This window comes from Hyperoodon ampullatus (assembly GCF_949752795.1).
Source record: "Hyperoodon ampullatus genome assembly, chromosome: 2".
Lineage (NCBI taxonomy): Eukaryota > Metazoa > Chordata > Mammalia > Artiodactyla > Ziphiidae > Hyperoodon > Hyperoodon ampullatus.
The window spans coordinates 53,904,519-53,920,696 of NC_136915.1; the positions used below are offsets into that span (position 1 = coordinate 53,904,519).

General features: G+C 37.0%; 1 protein-coding gene across 1 annotated transcript in view; it reads left to right on the forward strand.

Moving 5' to 3' along the window:
• PATJ (PATJ crumbs cell polarity complex component) overlaps positions 1 to 16,178 on the forward strand; it is a gene marked incomplete at its 3' end in the record, with an annotated part of 366,093 nt that overhangs the window by 226,041 nt on the left and 123,874 nt on the right. The gene's annotated exons all lie outside the window — the stretch shown is intronic.

Genomic DNA, 16,178 nt, shown 5'->3' on the forward strand with positions numbered 1-16,178 from the left:
ATACAAAGCTAAAGTCACCCCATTTTCTGACTCTCAGAATAGTGTCCAGCCTAATTCACAGCTCTGAAAGTCAAAAGAAGAATGTGGTGCTGGCTGAGTGGTCAGCCTCACACAGAAAACTGTCCTGGGACCCCTGATGTGTATACATTTTTCCTTTCTTCCAAGTGCAGTCTCCATGGTCATTACAACATTATAACCAATAGCTGTCTGCATTTTGCTGAATCATCTTCCCTAAGTAATCCATTGTATTACATTCAATTTGAGTTACAAAAAAATGAGATTATTAAAAGAAATCAAGGGTAGGGGAGCTATATTGGGAATTGAGCTAGCATTGAACACTTAACTATTTGCTAGGAGTGCTAAATTCTTTACATGCATTCTCTTTTATAACAAAAGTAGGTGCTATTTTAATACCCATTTTACAGATAAGGAAACTGAAACATGAGGGGCAGAATCAACATGTAGACACTGGCTTTTCTGGCTCTAAAGGCTATGTTCTTGAGTTTAGTTCTGGATAATGATTCTAGACGATAACCAGTGAATTTCTCATCATTTTGTAGTTTTGGTAGATCTAGATTAATGCAGTTAATCCAATGCCAGTTTAAAATATCTGAGATAAGACTTCCTTGGTGGTACAGTAGTTAAGACTCCACACTTCTACTGCAGGGGGCACAGGTTCGATCCCTGGTCAGGGGACTAAGATCCCACATGCCGTGCAGCGCGGCCAAAAAAAAAAAAGTAAAATAAATAAATAAATTTTCTATTAAAAACTTAAAAAAAAATCTGAGATAGTTTCTCACAATGCAATACCCTCTTAGTCTTTTTATCTTCAAATTTAATGCCACTTGGATTCATTAAAAGAAGAATGCAGTCAGTGAAGTTATACGCATCTCTTAAGAACCAAAGAAGAAGAATCTTTTTTTTTTTTTTTTTTTTTTGAGATTGTTCTTGCCCAATTTGAGAGCTTCTCAATTTAAGAGCTTTCCCCTTCAGTGCCATTGTAGAGTTAAGATTTTATTTCAGGCTGCAGGAAATATTATGGAAAACCTTGCTCATATTGTGTGGCCTCATTCTTTTCTGTGTTTCCTGGAGTGAAGTCTTTGAGCTCTCCTCTTGCTATTTCTGTTTCTGTCTTTGGCTTGTCGGGGGAAGTGCTTTGAATTATTTGGTCACACGTCATTATCTTTATACTGCTGAAATATAGGCTAAAAATCTATTTTGTTACTGATCTTTTGGAGGAATGGCAATCACTTAATTTTTATTATTGCAGTCCTCATTATTGCTCCACAGAAGCTTTGTATGGGATCGCTACAGTGAGCCACGTTGTCTTAAAATCATGGAGAGAAAGTGGCATGAAAGAGAAAGTAAAAATGAGGATCTTTGAAGGAACTCAATTACGGTGGAAGATTATAAGAAATAGGCATAGGAATGTATGCAGGGGAAGAAACATGCCATTTGGAAGGAATCAGTGGATTTCAGCAGTGCCTCTCAAGACTCTCCTTAATGCAGTTTTCCCTCGGACCCTTACATGACATATTGGGATAGTTGTCCAGGCCTCTGGTCTCTCCTTTTTCCAATTTCTTGCCCACTCCCTTCCAGCCCCACTCATTGTCATACTGAAATGCAGGCTGGAAAGACATGCTCTTCGGTTATGGAACAGTGTTTCCTTATGTCAGCCTCATCATATAATTTATTTCTATATTTTGCTTTATTTGCACAGTAGAAATTTCTTACAGTCACCATACAATCTTAAGACACAAAGCCTGAAAGAAAAGTGTTAATGAAATTCTTATTCCAAGTTTGACTTACTAACAGTATCAAACACCTGCTTGAACTCATCACAAACCTGGTCCTGTATGTGTGTTTTAATTATAGTTTTTAAGAGGCCTAAAATCAGTAATCCAGCCTGAAAAACAGGTGTTCCACCCAAAGCAGTAAGCATATGCCAATTTCTCATTAAGTCAGGAAAAATTATGCATTACATGTCAACCCCAGACCACACATCAGTTTCCTAAAATGCAACTAAGACACAGTAAAGATATTGTATATAGGTAACACATAATTATGTTAGGATGTAAAGTGTCTAATATTGCTTCAGTATCACAAAATAATATGATGCTAACACACAGTTGCTTTGTATGCAGTAACATGGCTTCTGTTAGCTCTGCCAGCATCTAAGCTGTACATCCTCCTTGTTGACACTGAGTTTGTGGCTCAAAATATCTTCTTGTGATTCTGTACTTGAAATACAGCTCTGACCTTTTCTCTCACAATGTTTTGTTTAAAATCTTTTGCTTTGTATTGGGAGTATAGATATAAATTTTTCCTTTATAAGCATTTATTGAAAAATATTGTATTGAGAGAGATATAAATTCTATGAAGTTGAGTATTAAAAATCAAAAGATATGGGAAAATGTTAACTGGGAGGTATACCCTTATATGTTTTCTGCCCTTTTAAAAAAGCTTTATTATGGATTTTTTTTTATCTACAAAATAAACAGAATAACATAATGAAATTCTCTTGTATAGCCATCACATTGCTCCACAATTACCAATACTCTGTCATTTGTGTATCACCTGTACCTCCATATACCCACCCCTACTCAGAAAATATTATTATTTTTATAGTCCTGTGTGTATATGTATGTGTGTTATAATTTACGTAAAATGAAATGCACAGATTTTTATCTGTACAATTTTGACAACTGTGTACACCTGTATAATCCAAACACCTATCATTTCCATCTCCCCAGAGACTTTTGTGGAGTATCAATTCAAGTCTTCTCCTCATTTTTAATTATTTGTCTTTTTATAATTGAATTGAATATAAGAGTTCTTTATATATTCTGGAATATATTCTGGATACTAGTTCTTTATCAGATATATGGTTCATGGATCTTTTCTCAATCTGTGGCTTGCCTACTTATATTCTTAATGGTATCTTTATATGTATAGAAGTTCTTAGTTTTGATCAAATCTTTATTCATTTTTTTCTTTTATAGTTGTCTTAGCTAAGAATCTTTGCTATCCTTCAGGTTGCAACACTATTGTCCTATATAAGCTTTATAATTTAAGCTTTTATATTTAGTTCTATGATTCATCTTGAGTCACTCTGTGTATGTGGTGTGAGATAGGGGGTGGGGCTTATTTTTTCCCCAGCTGAATATCCAGTTGTTTTGGCACCATTTGTGAAAGACTTTTCTTTCCCATTGAATTCCTTTGCACCTTTGTCAAGAATCAGATGACCATATAACTAACTATACGTCTATTTTCAGGCTCTCAGTTCTCTTCTATTAATCTGTTTATCATTTATGCCATTACTGCATTGCCTTGATTAAAATGTATCTTTATAGCAAGTCTTTAATTCAGGTTGTGCTAAGTCCTTTGTTCTTTTTTTAAATTTTTTATAGTTGATGTAAAATTATGTATAGTAGATTGTAAAATATTACATAAGTACAGGTGTACAATATAATGATTCACAATTTTAAAGGTTATACTCTATAGTTATTATATAAAGTACTGGCTGTATTCACCGTGCTGTGTAATATATATTGGTAGCTTATTTTATTTTATTTTTAATTTTTGGCTGCATTGGGTCCTTGTTGCTCTGCGCGGGCTTTCTCCGGTTGAGGCGAGTGGGGACTACTCTTCGTTGCGGTGCACGGGCTTCTCATTGCGGTGGCTTCTCTTGTTGCAGAGAACAGGCTCCAGGCATGCAGGCTTCAGTAGTTGTGGCATGTAAGCTCTAGAGTGCAGGCTCAATAGTTGTGGCGCACAGGCTTAGTTGCTCTGCGGCATGTGGGATTCTCCCGGGCCAGGGCTCGAACCCATGTCCCCTGCATCAGCAGGCAGATTCTCAACCACTGCGCCACCAGGGGAGCCCGGTAGCTTATTTTACACCTAATAGTTTGTACCTCTTAATCCCCTATCTCTATATCGCCCCTCCCCCTTTCCCTCTCCCCACTGGTAAACACTAGTTTGTTTTCTATATCTGTGAGTGCACTTCTTTTTTGTTACATTCACTAGTTTGTTGTATCCTTTAGATTCCATATATAAGTGATATCATACCGTATTTGTCTCTCTGACTTATTTCACTTAGCATGATACCCTCCATGTCCATCCATGTTGCTGCAAATGGCAAAATTTCATTTTTTTAATAGCTGAATAGTATTCCATTGTGTATATATACCACATCTTCTTTTCCATTCATCTGTTGATGGACACTTAGGTTGCTTCCATATCTTGGCAATTGTAAATAGTACTACTATGAACATTCGGGTGTATGTGTCTTTTCAGATTAGTATTTTGTTTCTTTCAGGTATATACCCAGGAGTGGAATTGCTGGGTCATATGGTAATTCTATTTTAAGTTTTCCGAGAAATCTACATACAATTTTCCATGGTGGCTGCACCAGTTTACATTCCCACCAACAGTATTTGAGGGTTCCATTTTCTCCACATCCTTGCCAATGTTTGTTATTTGTGTTCTTTTTGATGATAGCCATTCTGACAGATTTGAGGTTATACTTCATTTTGTTGTTTTCTTTTAAATTATTTATTTATTGAATTATTTTTATTGAAGTATAATTGATTTACAGTATTATGCCAATCTCTGCTGTACAGCAGAGTGACTCAGTTATACACATAGGTACATTCTTTTTTAAATATTCTTTTCCATTATGGTTTATCCCAAGAGAATGGATATAGTTCCCTATGCTGTACAGTAGGACAAATGTTGTTTATCCATTTATTATTCTAAATGTAATAGTTTGCATCTACCAATCCCAAATTCTCAGTCCATCCATCTCCCTCCCCCACCCCCCTTGGCAACCACAAGTCTGATCTCTATGTCTGTGACTCTGTTTCTGTTTTGTAGATAGGTTCATTCATGTCATATTTTATTTTTATTTATTTTATTTTTTTGTGTGGTACGCGGGCCTCTCACTGTTGTGGCCTCTCCCGTTGCGGAGCACAGGCTCCGGACGCGCAGGCTCAGCGGCCATGGCTCACGGGCCTATCCGCTCCGCGGCATGTTTGATCCTCCCAGACCGGGGCACGAACCCGCGTCCCCTGCATCGGCAGGCGGACTCTCAACCACTGCGCCACCAGGGAAGCCCCCATGTCGTATTTTAGATTCCACATATAAGTGATATCATATGGTATTTGTCTTTCTGTTTCTGACTTACTTTACTTAGTATGATAATCTCTCATTGCATCCATGTTGCTGCAAATGGCATTACTTTGTTATTTTTTATGGCTGAGTAGTATTCCATTGTATATATGTGCCACATCTTCTTTATCCATTCATCTGTCGATGGACATTTAGGTTGTTTCCATGTTTTGGCTATTGTGAATAGTACTGCTATGAACATAGGGGTGCATGTGTCTTTTTGAACTATTTCAATAATTTTGTCCATACTTCACTTTGTTCTTATTTATCAAAATTGATTTTGGCTATTCTAGGTCATTTGAATTTCCAAATGAATCTTAGAGCCAACTTGTAAATTTCTATTAAAAAAAAGCCAACTAGAATTTTTATTGAGATTATATTGAATCTATAGTTTAATTTAGGAGCACTAGACATCTTAACAATACTGAGTCTTCCAAATTATGAACGTGATATCTCTCCATTTAATTACTTATCTGCAGTGTTGCATAATTTTTGGTGTAGAACCTTTCCATTTTCAGTTAAGTGTATTATTATGTATTTTATATTTTCCAGTTCTCTTATTGCTAGTACATATATAGAAATACAATTGATTTTCATATATTTGTATATTGACCTTGTATCCTATAATCATGCTTAACTAACTTATTGTAGTAGTTTTTATTGATATCTTAGCATTTTCTACAGGTAAACAATCGTGTCATCTGTGTATAGGGAGTTTTATTTCTTCCTTTTCAATCTTTATGACCTTTTATTTTTCCTTCTTTCCTTCCTGCCTGCCTTCATTTCTTTCCCTCCTCCTTCCCCACCGCCTCCTCCTCTTTTTCCTTTTTAAAGCACAATTTGACATTGGTTTTTTGTCAATTACTTTTTCTGCACCTATTTAACTTATTTGTATATGTTTTAAAATGATATTTAAATATAACACAAAAGGACATTGACTTGTGGGATAGTCAAAACTCTTTACCATAATATTAAAAGTCTTTCAAAAGATATCTTTAGGGCTTCCCTGGTGGCACAGTGGTTGAGAGTACACCTGCCGATGCAGGGGACACGGGTTCGTGCCCCGGTCCGGGAGGATCCCACATGCCACGGAGCGGCTAGGCCCATGAGCCATGGCTGCTGAGCCTGCACGTCCGGAGCCTGTGCTCCGCAACGGGAGAGGCTACAACAGTGAGAGGCCCGCATACCGCAAAAAAAAAAAAAAAAAAGATATCTTTAACCTACCTTTCCAGCTTTTGCCACTACTTCATCATTCTATGATCCCACTACATTGAACCATTTAAATAAGTTCTCAGTACAGATGTGTGTTTCTCTCATTCCATTCTTTTGCCCATGTATTTTATTCAGTATACTTTGACATTTTTAAGACCTAGCTCAACTGTTTTGGCATAAGCTTATGAAATTATTTTTGTTATTATCCTAAATAAAAATCGCCTGCCAATGCAGGGGACACGGGTTTGAGCCCTGCTCCGGAAAGATCCCACATCCCATGGAGCAACTAAGCCCGTGTGCCACAAATACTGAGCCTGCACTCTAGAGCCCGCGAACTACAACTACGGAGCCTACGTACCACAGCTACTGAAGCGTGTGCGCCTAGAGCCCATGCTCCACAACAAGAGAAGCCACCACAATGAGAAGCCCGCGTACTGCAACAAAGAGTAGCCCCTGCTCGCCACAGCTAGAGGAATCCCTCGCACAGCAACAAAGACCCAACTCAGCCAAAAATAAATAAATAAATAAAATTTTTAAAAAGAAAAAAAAAAAACCTTTAGTTCTGATATCTCTTCTTAATATAGAGGGTTTTTCTTTTAATGTTTTTTAACATTAGGTAATTAGCTTGAAATTCAATGGTAAAGATTGCAGAATGGAGAAGCAGATGTTATTAGTTATTATTTGTTGAAAATGTACTTTTTTATGAGAGATGGCTTCTAGTACTAGATATATTTTTAAGTAACTCTCTTTCTTGTATAAGTCCCTTAATCTCTCTGATCATCACTTAACTAGAAGGAGAGTCAATAATATCGTCAAGAGACTTTCAAACTTAATGTTTTGTGATTCTGGGATCTAAATTTTTGCTTCTCAAATTTCAGCATATAATTTAGCCTAAGGTATTTCTTATCTCTATTCTGAGAAACATAAAAGCTGTAAATCCCTTCTCAAAAATTTTGTAAAATAAATCTCTTTAACTATGTAAGTTGCTCTCAACTGAGGTTGTGTATCAGAATCACGGGACAGTTTCACCTAAATAACAACCCTTCACCCCAGCCTACTAGATGAGAATCTCTGATGTTGAAGGCCTAGGTGTGCTTTTTGTAAGTTACCTAACTGATATATGGTATAAATGTAGTCAGGAGTCTAGATGTGAATTTTTGCTCTTCTTTTAGAACACAGGCAAAAATACCAGGAGCCTCTGTAACCTCCCTGTAGAAAATATAACCAGTTGCTCCTCAGTTCAGATTCCGCACCAGTTGCATGAAATAAAATGGTGTACTCAGTGACGGGACTAGCAATTTCGACAACCAGTTCAAGTAGCATTGAATGTGTCCTTGAATCTGCAAAGGACAAAGGAGAGATCCCTACATGGTCCATAGTACTTCCTGCCCTTCATTTTGAGTCTCTGTCTCCGTCCATTTGCTCTAAATGCCAAGAGAAGCAGGACTGATCTAGACATAGGGGCTGTGGCTGGAAAAATGAGGGCAGGAGAGTAGGATGATCTCTCAGCGGAAGGCTCAAAATTTTGCACAATATATAAATATAATTTAAAATTATTTTGACTAAATTTTATTGCCTATCCTTGTTTCTGGCTATGAGTCAAAAGTATTAGGTTAGCAAATATTAAAAAATAGAGAAAATTCTAATGAATTCCCTAACATACTGAGTTGTTATAAAGGTTTTGTTTCTTATTGTTGTTTTTCTCTTTTTTAACTTAGAGAAACTTAACTTTTTTACATGTTTTTAAAGTAACATGTAATCATAAAAAATTGTAATTGTACAGGTAAAAGTAATCTTCTCTCTTTTTCCTCTGTAATACTACTCCTGCAGAAGAAACCACTGTCAGTTTACCATCCTTCCTACTGGTCTCATGCATGGTCATACACATTTGTGCAAATATAGATTTTATAGTTAATAACCACAAATAGAATCATATTGTACATACCTTTTTTTAATGAATGATGTATCATTTTCCATATCAGTACAAATAATACTATAACATACTGGTGTATATGTCTTTGTGCAATTCCTGTGGCATAAATATATCAAATCATCTTTCTTTAGTGTTATACAAATTTTCCACCCCACTACCAGTATGTGAGAGAGTGTTTCCCACCCCCCAAATCTGGGAAAACATTGAATATAATCAGACCTTAGCCAACCTGCCAGGTGCAGTTTTTTTCATTGAAAAAATTCTTCACACATATATCATACATATACACATAAAGAAGTGACTGAGAAGATAGTCCTATACTCTGGTGAGGCAGAGTTTTTAAAGTTGACACTTGAACTGGATTTTTCTAGGCCTTCACCACTGTACAGAGTTTGGAATGAGAATTGGGTGCTGGGAATTATTTTGGACAAGGAGGGAGGTGGTTGGGGATGGCATATGGGTGATTAAGATGAGTATTAAGTAAAGTAGCAGGAGTCCCATGGCATCAAGTTGAATATACATTTCACTCATACCAAAGGCTGCATCCTTACTGGAAAGAGGCTTTGGGATCAGAAGACTTGAGTTTGGATTCTGAACTCTGCCACTAACTCACCTAGAACCCTTGCACTAGTTACTGAGCTTATGAGTCTCAGTGTCCTCGTTAAAAAAGTACAGGAGCACCTATCTTGCCTACCTGTCACGCTGAGCAGTGTGGCAGTGCTGGACTCTTTATGAGGTATGCTTCAAAAGTGATAAAATGTGTATGATGGAATCCTGCCTCTACAGAACTGATTCGCTGATGAGATTTGTGTTTAAAAAATGAAAAAAAAGAAAAGAGAAACTGTGGCTTGAAGGAGGAGAGTTGGGGACTTTGATAAGGTCCTTTGATGACTGATTTTGTGGCTGTCTGTAGACGCAGCAAGAAAAATGTTTTGAAGTCAAGAGAAAACAATTCTGGTAGCAGAGGGAATTGGAGTAGAGTGCTAATCAGATCATTTGTTTGAAGCAACTATTAATCTGGGTCTTACTAGTCTGGAGGAAGTCTTGACTCCTAGTATGTATCGATGTCCTTAGAAGAGGAAATCCAGGTCACTCTTCACCTGAGATCCCATTTACTTATTTGAGTAACAATACCATTAATAGAGATAGGCTGTAATGCCTCAACCTCCTAGGAAAGCATGATTCCTCTGCAATATTAATGAGCTGTTCAGAGGTAGATTATACTTATGACTCCATTCACTTATTCCTTTCTATTCCCTGCATGTAATAGGAAACTCCACAGACACCCTATTTCATTTGGTCAAGTGAATCAACCTATAGCAGTTGGGGCTGTTTCCACAGAAACACTAAGAATCAGAGCAACACAAAAAACATATTTCTCTGCTCACTTCCTTGAAGTTGATATTTTTCAATATCGTCTGGGTTTAGAATTCAAAGGAATATCTTACTATTTTCCTAATATATCAAATTTGGAGAGATGTGAGCTGCATACTCTTACTTTGCCTTCAGAAGGTATTTCAGTTTAATTTGTTTTGTTTGAGAGAAAATAAATCTCTCACACTTAAGCCTTGTAAATTAATGTGTTCCTTTGGGAACATTGTATTTCACAAGAAATAAATGAAGTTGCAGAAGACCTTATTTCAACACTGTGTTTATTAAATTTAGTTATTAAAACCTGCTCTTCTGCCCAACTATTAAGTTATTAGAGGCTGAAGTATATCATTTTGTCTTTTGAGAAAAAAATTAATGTGAAAATTTATCCAGAAATACCTTTTTGTTAAAGTGAAATTTTGTTTTCATGTGAGTTTCAGTCATCTTCCCTGTTCCATCTCTGCTTTGGTGCCTCTTTCTTCCCTTCAGTTCTCCCATGTGCAGAACTGAAGGCAGAGGTTTGGAAAGTGAGGGTTGTTTTTCATGGGGGCTGGTGCCCAAGATTTTTGGAAAGGGAAAATATTCTACAAAGTCTGCTTTCAACAGGATCTGGGTATCTTTATTCTGTTAGTCTATACTCTGCCCCCCAAAGCTATACCTGTGGATCCTAGGAAGAGAGCTGCAGTTTCCTACCTACATATCTTTTTTTTAAATTTAATTTTATTTATTTTTTATACAGCAGGTTCTTATTAGTTACCCATTTTATATGTATTAGTGTATACATGTCAATCCCAATCTCCCAATTCATCTCACACACACACACACACCACCACCACTTTCCACCCCTTGGTGTCCATTCGTTTGTTCTCTACATCTGTATCTCAATTCCTGACATGCAAACCAGTTCATCTGTACTGTTTTTCTAGGTTCCACATATATGCGTTAATATACGATATTTGTTTTTCTCTTTCTGACTTACTTCACTCTGTATGACAGTCTCTAGATCCATCCACGTCTCTACAAATGACTCAATTTCATTCCTTTTTATGGCTGAGTAATATTCCATTATATATATGTACCACATCTTTATCCATTCGTCTCTCGATGGGCATTTAGGTTGCTTCTATGACCTGGCTATTGTAAATAGTGCTGCAGTGAATATTGGGGTGCATGTGTCTTTTTGAATTATGGTTTTCTCTGGGCATATGCCCGTAGTGGGATGGCTGGGTCATATGGTAGTTCTATTTTTAGTTTTTTAGGGAACCTCCATACTGTTCTCCATAGTGGCTGTATCAATTTACATTCCCACCAACAGTGCAAGAGGGTTCCCTTTTCTCCACACCCTCTCCAGCATTTCTTGTTTGTAGATTTTCTGATGATACCCTTTCTAACTGGTGTGAGGTGATACCTCATTGTCGTTTTGATTTGCTTTTCTCTAATAATTAGTGATGTTGAGCAGGTTTTCATGTGCCTCTTGGCCAGCTGTATGTCTACTTGGGGGAAATGTCTATTTAGGTCTTCTGCCGATTTTTGGATTGGGTTGTTTGTTTTTTTTAATATTGAGCTGCATGAGCTGTTTATATATTTTGGAGATTACTCTTTTATCCATTGATTCGTTCGCAAATATTTTCTTTTTGTTGTCTTTTTGTCTTGTTTATGGTTTCCTTTGCTGTGCAAAAGCTTTGAAGTTTCATTAGGAACCATTTGTTTATTTTTGTTTTTATTTCCATTACTCTAGGAGGTGGATCAGAAAAGATCTTGCTGTCATTTGTGGCAAAGAGTGTTCTTCCTGTGTTTTCCTCTAAGAGTTTTATACTGTCTAGTCTTACATTTAGATCTCTAATCCATTTTGAGTTTATTTTCGTATATGGTATTAGGGAGTGTTCTAATTTCATTCTTTTACATGTAGCTGTACAGTTTTCCCAGTACCACTTATTGAAGAGACTGTCTTTTCTCCATTGTATATCCTTGTCTCCTTTGTCATAGATGAGTTCACCATAGGTGCGTGGGTTTATCTCTGGGCTTTCTATCCTGTTCCATTGATCTATATTTCTGTTTTTGTGCCAGTACCATATTGTCTTGATTACTGTAGCTTTGTACTATACTCTGAAGTCAGGGAGTCTGATTCCTCCAGCTCCATTTTTTTCCCTCAAGACTGCTTTGGCTATTCGGGGTGTTTTGTGTCTCATTACAAATTTTAAGATTTTTTGTTCTAGTTCTGTAAAAAATGCCATTGGTAATTTGATAGGGATTGCATTGAATGTATAGATTGCTTTGGGTAGTATAGTCATTTTCACAGTATTGATTCATCCAATCCAAGAACATGGTATATCTCTCCATCTGTTGGTATCATCTTTAATTTCTTTCATCAGTGTCTTATAGTTTTCTGGATACAGGTCTTTTGTCTCCCTATGTAGGTTTATTCCTAGGGATTTTATTCTATTCATAGAGGTAAGTGCCCTCTATGCCCACTTTCTGGAGAGTTTTTATCATAAATGGGTGTTGAATTTTGTCAAAAGCTTTTTCTGCATCTATTGAGATCATCATATGGTTTTTCTTCTTCAGTTTGTTAATATGGTGTGTCACATTGGTTGGTTTGCATATATTGAAGAATCCCTGCATCCTTGGGATAAATCCCACTTGATCATGGTGTATGATCCTTTTAATGTGTTGTTGGATTCTGTTTGCTAGTATTTTGTTAAGGATTTTTGCATCTATATTCATCAGTGATATTGGTCTGTAATTTTCTTTTTTCGTAGTATCTTTGTCTGGTTTTGGTATCAGGGTGATGGTGGCCTTGTAGAATGAGTTTGGGAGTGTTCCTTCCTCTACAATTGTTTGGAAGAGTTTGAGAAGGATGGGTTTTAGCTCTTCTCTAAATGTTTGATAGAATTCGCCTGTGAAGCCACTTGGTCCTGGACTTTTGTTTGTTGGAAGACTTTTAATCACAGTTTCAGTTTCATTACTTGTGATTGGTCTGTTCATAGTTTCTGTTTCTTCCTGGTTCAGTCTTGGAAGTTTATACCTTTTTAAGAATTTGTCCATTTCTTCCAGGTTGTCCATTTTATTGGCATAGAGTTGCTTGTAGTAGTCTTAGGATGCTTTGTATTTCTGCGGTGTCTCTTGTAACTTCTCCTTTATCATTTCTAATTTTATTGATTTGAGTCCTCTCCCTCTTTTTCTTGATGAGTCTGGCTAATGGTTTATAAATTTTGTTTATCTTCTCAAAGAACCAGCTTTTAGTTTTATTGATCTTTCCTATTGTTTTCTTTGTTTCTATTTCATTTTTTTCTGCTCTGATCTTTATGATTACTTTCCTTCTACTAACTTCGGATTTTGTTTGTTCTTCTTTCTGTAGCTCCTTTAGGTGTAAGGTTGGATTTGATATTTTTCTTGTTTCTTGAGGTAAGATTGTATTGCTATAAACTACCCTCTTAGAACTGCTTTTGCTGCATCCCATAGGTTTTGGATCATCGTGTTTTCGTTGTCATTTGTCTCTAGGTATTTTTAAATTTCCTCTTTGATTTCTTCAGTGATCTCTTGGTTATCTAGTAACGTATTGTTTAGCCTCCATATGTTTGTGTTTTTTATGATTTTTTCCCTGTAATTGATTTCTAATCTCATAGCATTGTGGTCAGAAAAGATGCTTGATATGATTTCAATTTTCTTAAATTTACTGACGCTTGATTTGTGACCCAAGATGTGATCTATCCTGGAGAATGTCCCATGCGCACTTGAGAAGAAAGTGTAATCTGCTGTTTTTGGATGGAATGTCCTATAAATATCAATTAAATCTATCTGGTCTATTGTGTCATTAAAGCTTCTGTTTCCTTATTTATTCTTATTTTGGATGATCTGTCCATTGGTGTAAGTGAGGTGGTTAAAGTCCCCCACTGTTATTGTGTTACTGTTGATTTCCTCTTTTATAGCTGTTAGCAGTTGCCTTACGTATTGAGGTGCTCCTATGTTGGGTGCATATATATTTATAATTGTTGTATCTTCTTCTTGGATTGATCCCTTGATCATTATATAGTGTCCTTCCTTGTCTCTTGTAACATTGTTTATTTTAAAGTCTATTTTATCTGATATGAGTATTGCTACTCCAGCTTTCTTTTGATATCCATTTGCATGGAATATCTTTTTCCATCCCCTCACTTTCAGTGTGTATGTGTCCCTGGGTCTGAAGTGGGTCTCCTATAGACAGCATATATATGGGTCTTGTTTTTGTATCCATTCAGCAAGCCTGTGTCTTTTGGTGGGAGCATTTAATCCATTCACATTTAAGGTAATTATCAATATGTATGTTCCTATTACCATTTTCTTAATTGTTTTGGGTTTGTTTTTGTAGGTCCTTTTCTTCTCTTGTGTTTCCCACTTAGAGAGGTTCCTTTAGCATTTGGTGTAGAGCTGGTTTGGTGGTGCTGAATTCTTTTAGCTTTTGCCTGTCTGTAAAGCTTTTGATTTCTGCATCGAATCTGAATGAGATCCTTGCTTGATAGAGTAATCTTGGTTGTAGGTTCTTCCCTTTCATCACTTTAAATATATCATGCCACTCCCTTGTGGCTTGTAGAGTTTCTGCTGAGAAATCAGCTGTTAACCTTATGGGAGTTCCCTTGTATGTTACTTGTCATTTTTCCCTTGCTACTTTCAATAACTTTTCTTTGTCTTTAATTTTTACCAATTTGATTACTATGTGTCTCTGTGTGTTTCTCCTTGGGTTTATCCTGTATGGGACTCTGCGCTTCCTGGACTTGGGTGGCTATTTCCTTTACCATGTTAGCAATCTTTTCAACTATAATCTCTTCCAGTGTTTACCTGGGTCCTTTCTCTCTCTCTTCTCCTTCTGGGACCACTATATTGCAAATGTTGTTGCATTTAATGTTGTCTGAGGACTCTCTTAGGCTGTCTTCATTTCTTTTCATTCTTTTTTCTTTATTCTGTTCCGCAGCAGTGAATTCCACCGTTCTGTCTTCTAGGTCATTTATCCGTCCTTCTGCCTCAGTTATTCTACTATTGATTCCTTCTAGGTTAGTTTTCATTTCAGTTATTGTATTGTTCATCTCTGTTTGTTTGTTCTTTAATTCTTCTAGGCCTTTGTTAAACATTTCTTGCATCTTCTTGATCTTTGTCTCCATTCTTTTTCCAAGGTCCTGGATCATCTTCACTGTCATTGTTCTGAATTCTTTTTCTGGAAGGTCGCCTATCTCCATTTCATTTAGTTGTTTTTCTGGGGTTTTATCTTGTTCCTTCATCTGGTACATAGCCCTCTGCATTTTCATCTTGTCTGTCCTTCTGTGAATGTGGTTTTTGTTCCACAGGCTGAAGGATTGTAGTTCTTCTTGCTTCTGCTGTCTGACCTCTGGTGGATGAGGCTATCTAAGAGTCTTGTACAAGTTTCCTTTTTTTTTTTTTTTTTTTTTTTTTTTTTGCTGTACGCAGGCCTCTCACTGCTGGGGCCTCTCCCGTTGAGGAGCACAGGCTCCGGACGTGCAGGCTCAGCGGCCATGGCTCACGGACCCAGCCACTCCGTGGCATGTGGGATCTTCCCGGACCGGGGCACAAACCCATGCCCCCTGCATCGGCAGGTGGTCTCTCAGCCACTGCGCCACCAGGGAAGCCCTTGTACAGGTTTCTTGATGGGAGGGACTGGTGGTGGGTAGAGCTGGCTGTTGCTCTGTACATATCTTTTCATATATGAAAATAACTTTTCCCCAGTCCTGGTGCCCTTCCTGCCACTCAGTTAACTCTGTGCCTGCTAAGCTTCTGTCTAGTCCTCAAGACCCACCCACCCATCTCCAAGAAGAGGTGATCACCTCTTGCTCTATGCCTACGTCCATCATACAGCAGTGCAGTTATTTGTTTCCAAGACTGTGTCACTTATTAGAGTTCCAGGTGTTTGAGTGCAGGAACCAAATCTGACTAAATAAAAATAACACCACTAAAGTGACTTTCACAGAATGGGTATCTGGAGCATAGTTGGTGCTCAATACATGGCAGCTGTGGTGATGATGGTAATGAAAATTCCTGTTTCCTCATCAGTTGCACAATGACTGCTGAATAAGTGAATAAATGATAGATATAACACATAGCGATTATACTTATATTGGAATATTTCTTGGTCTGGGGATTCTATTTTGTGAAGCCCTGTTAATTGGATTTAAAATTGCATAGGATCAAAAATAAATTACTTACCCTATGACTTTCCCCCTACATCCCCATATCCTTAATAATGGTTTCTGATTATTAATAGGACAGGCTTTTGGACTTGAACAGAGTTGGTTATAAATACTGGCTCTAAATATATTGGTCAGATTCCTTAAACTCATTAATCCCCAATTTCTCCATCTGTATAATGAGGTAATAATGCATTCCTCTACTGATTTGTGGGAAATAATGTATTTAAGGCATATGTGTATGTTTGTGTGTAGTATATATGCCTTGTATGTTGTGAGCATTTATAAATGGTATTGTTACAAAGTAGTTATAAAATATC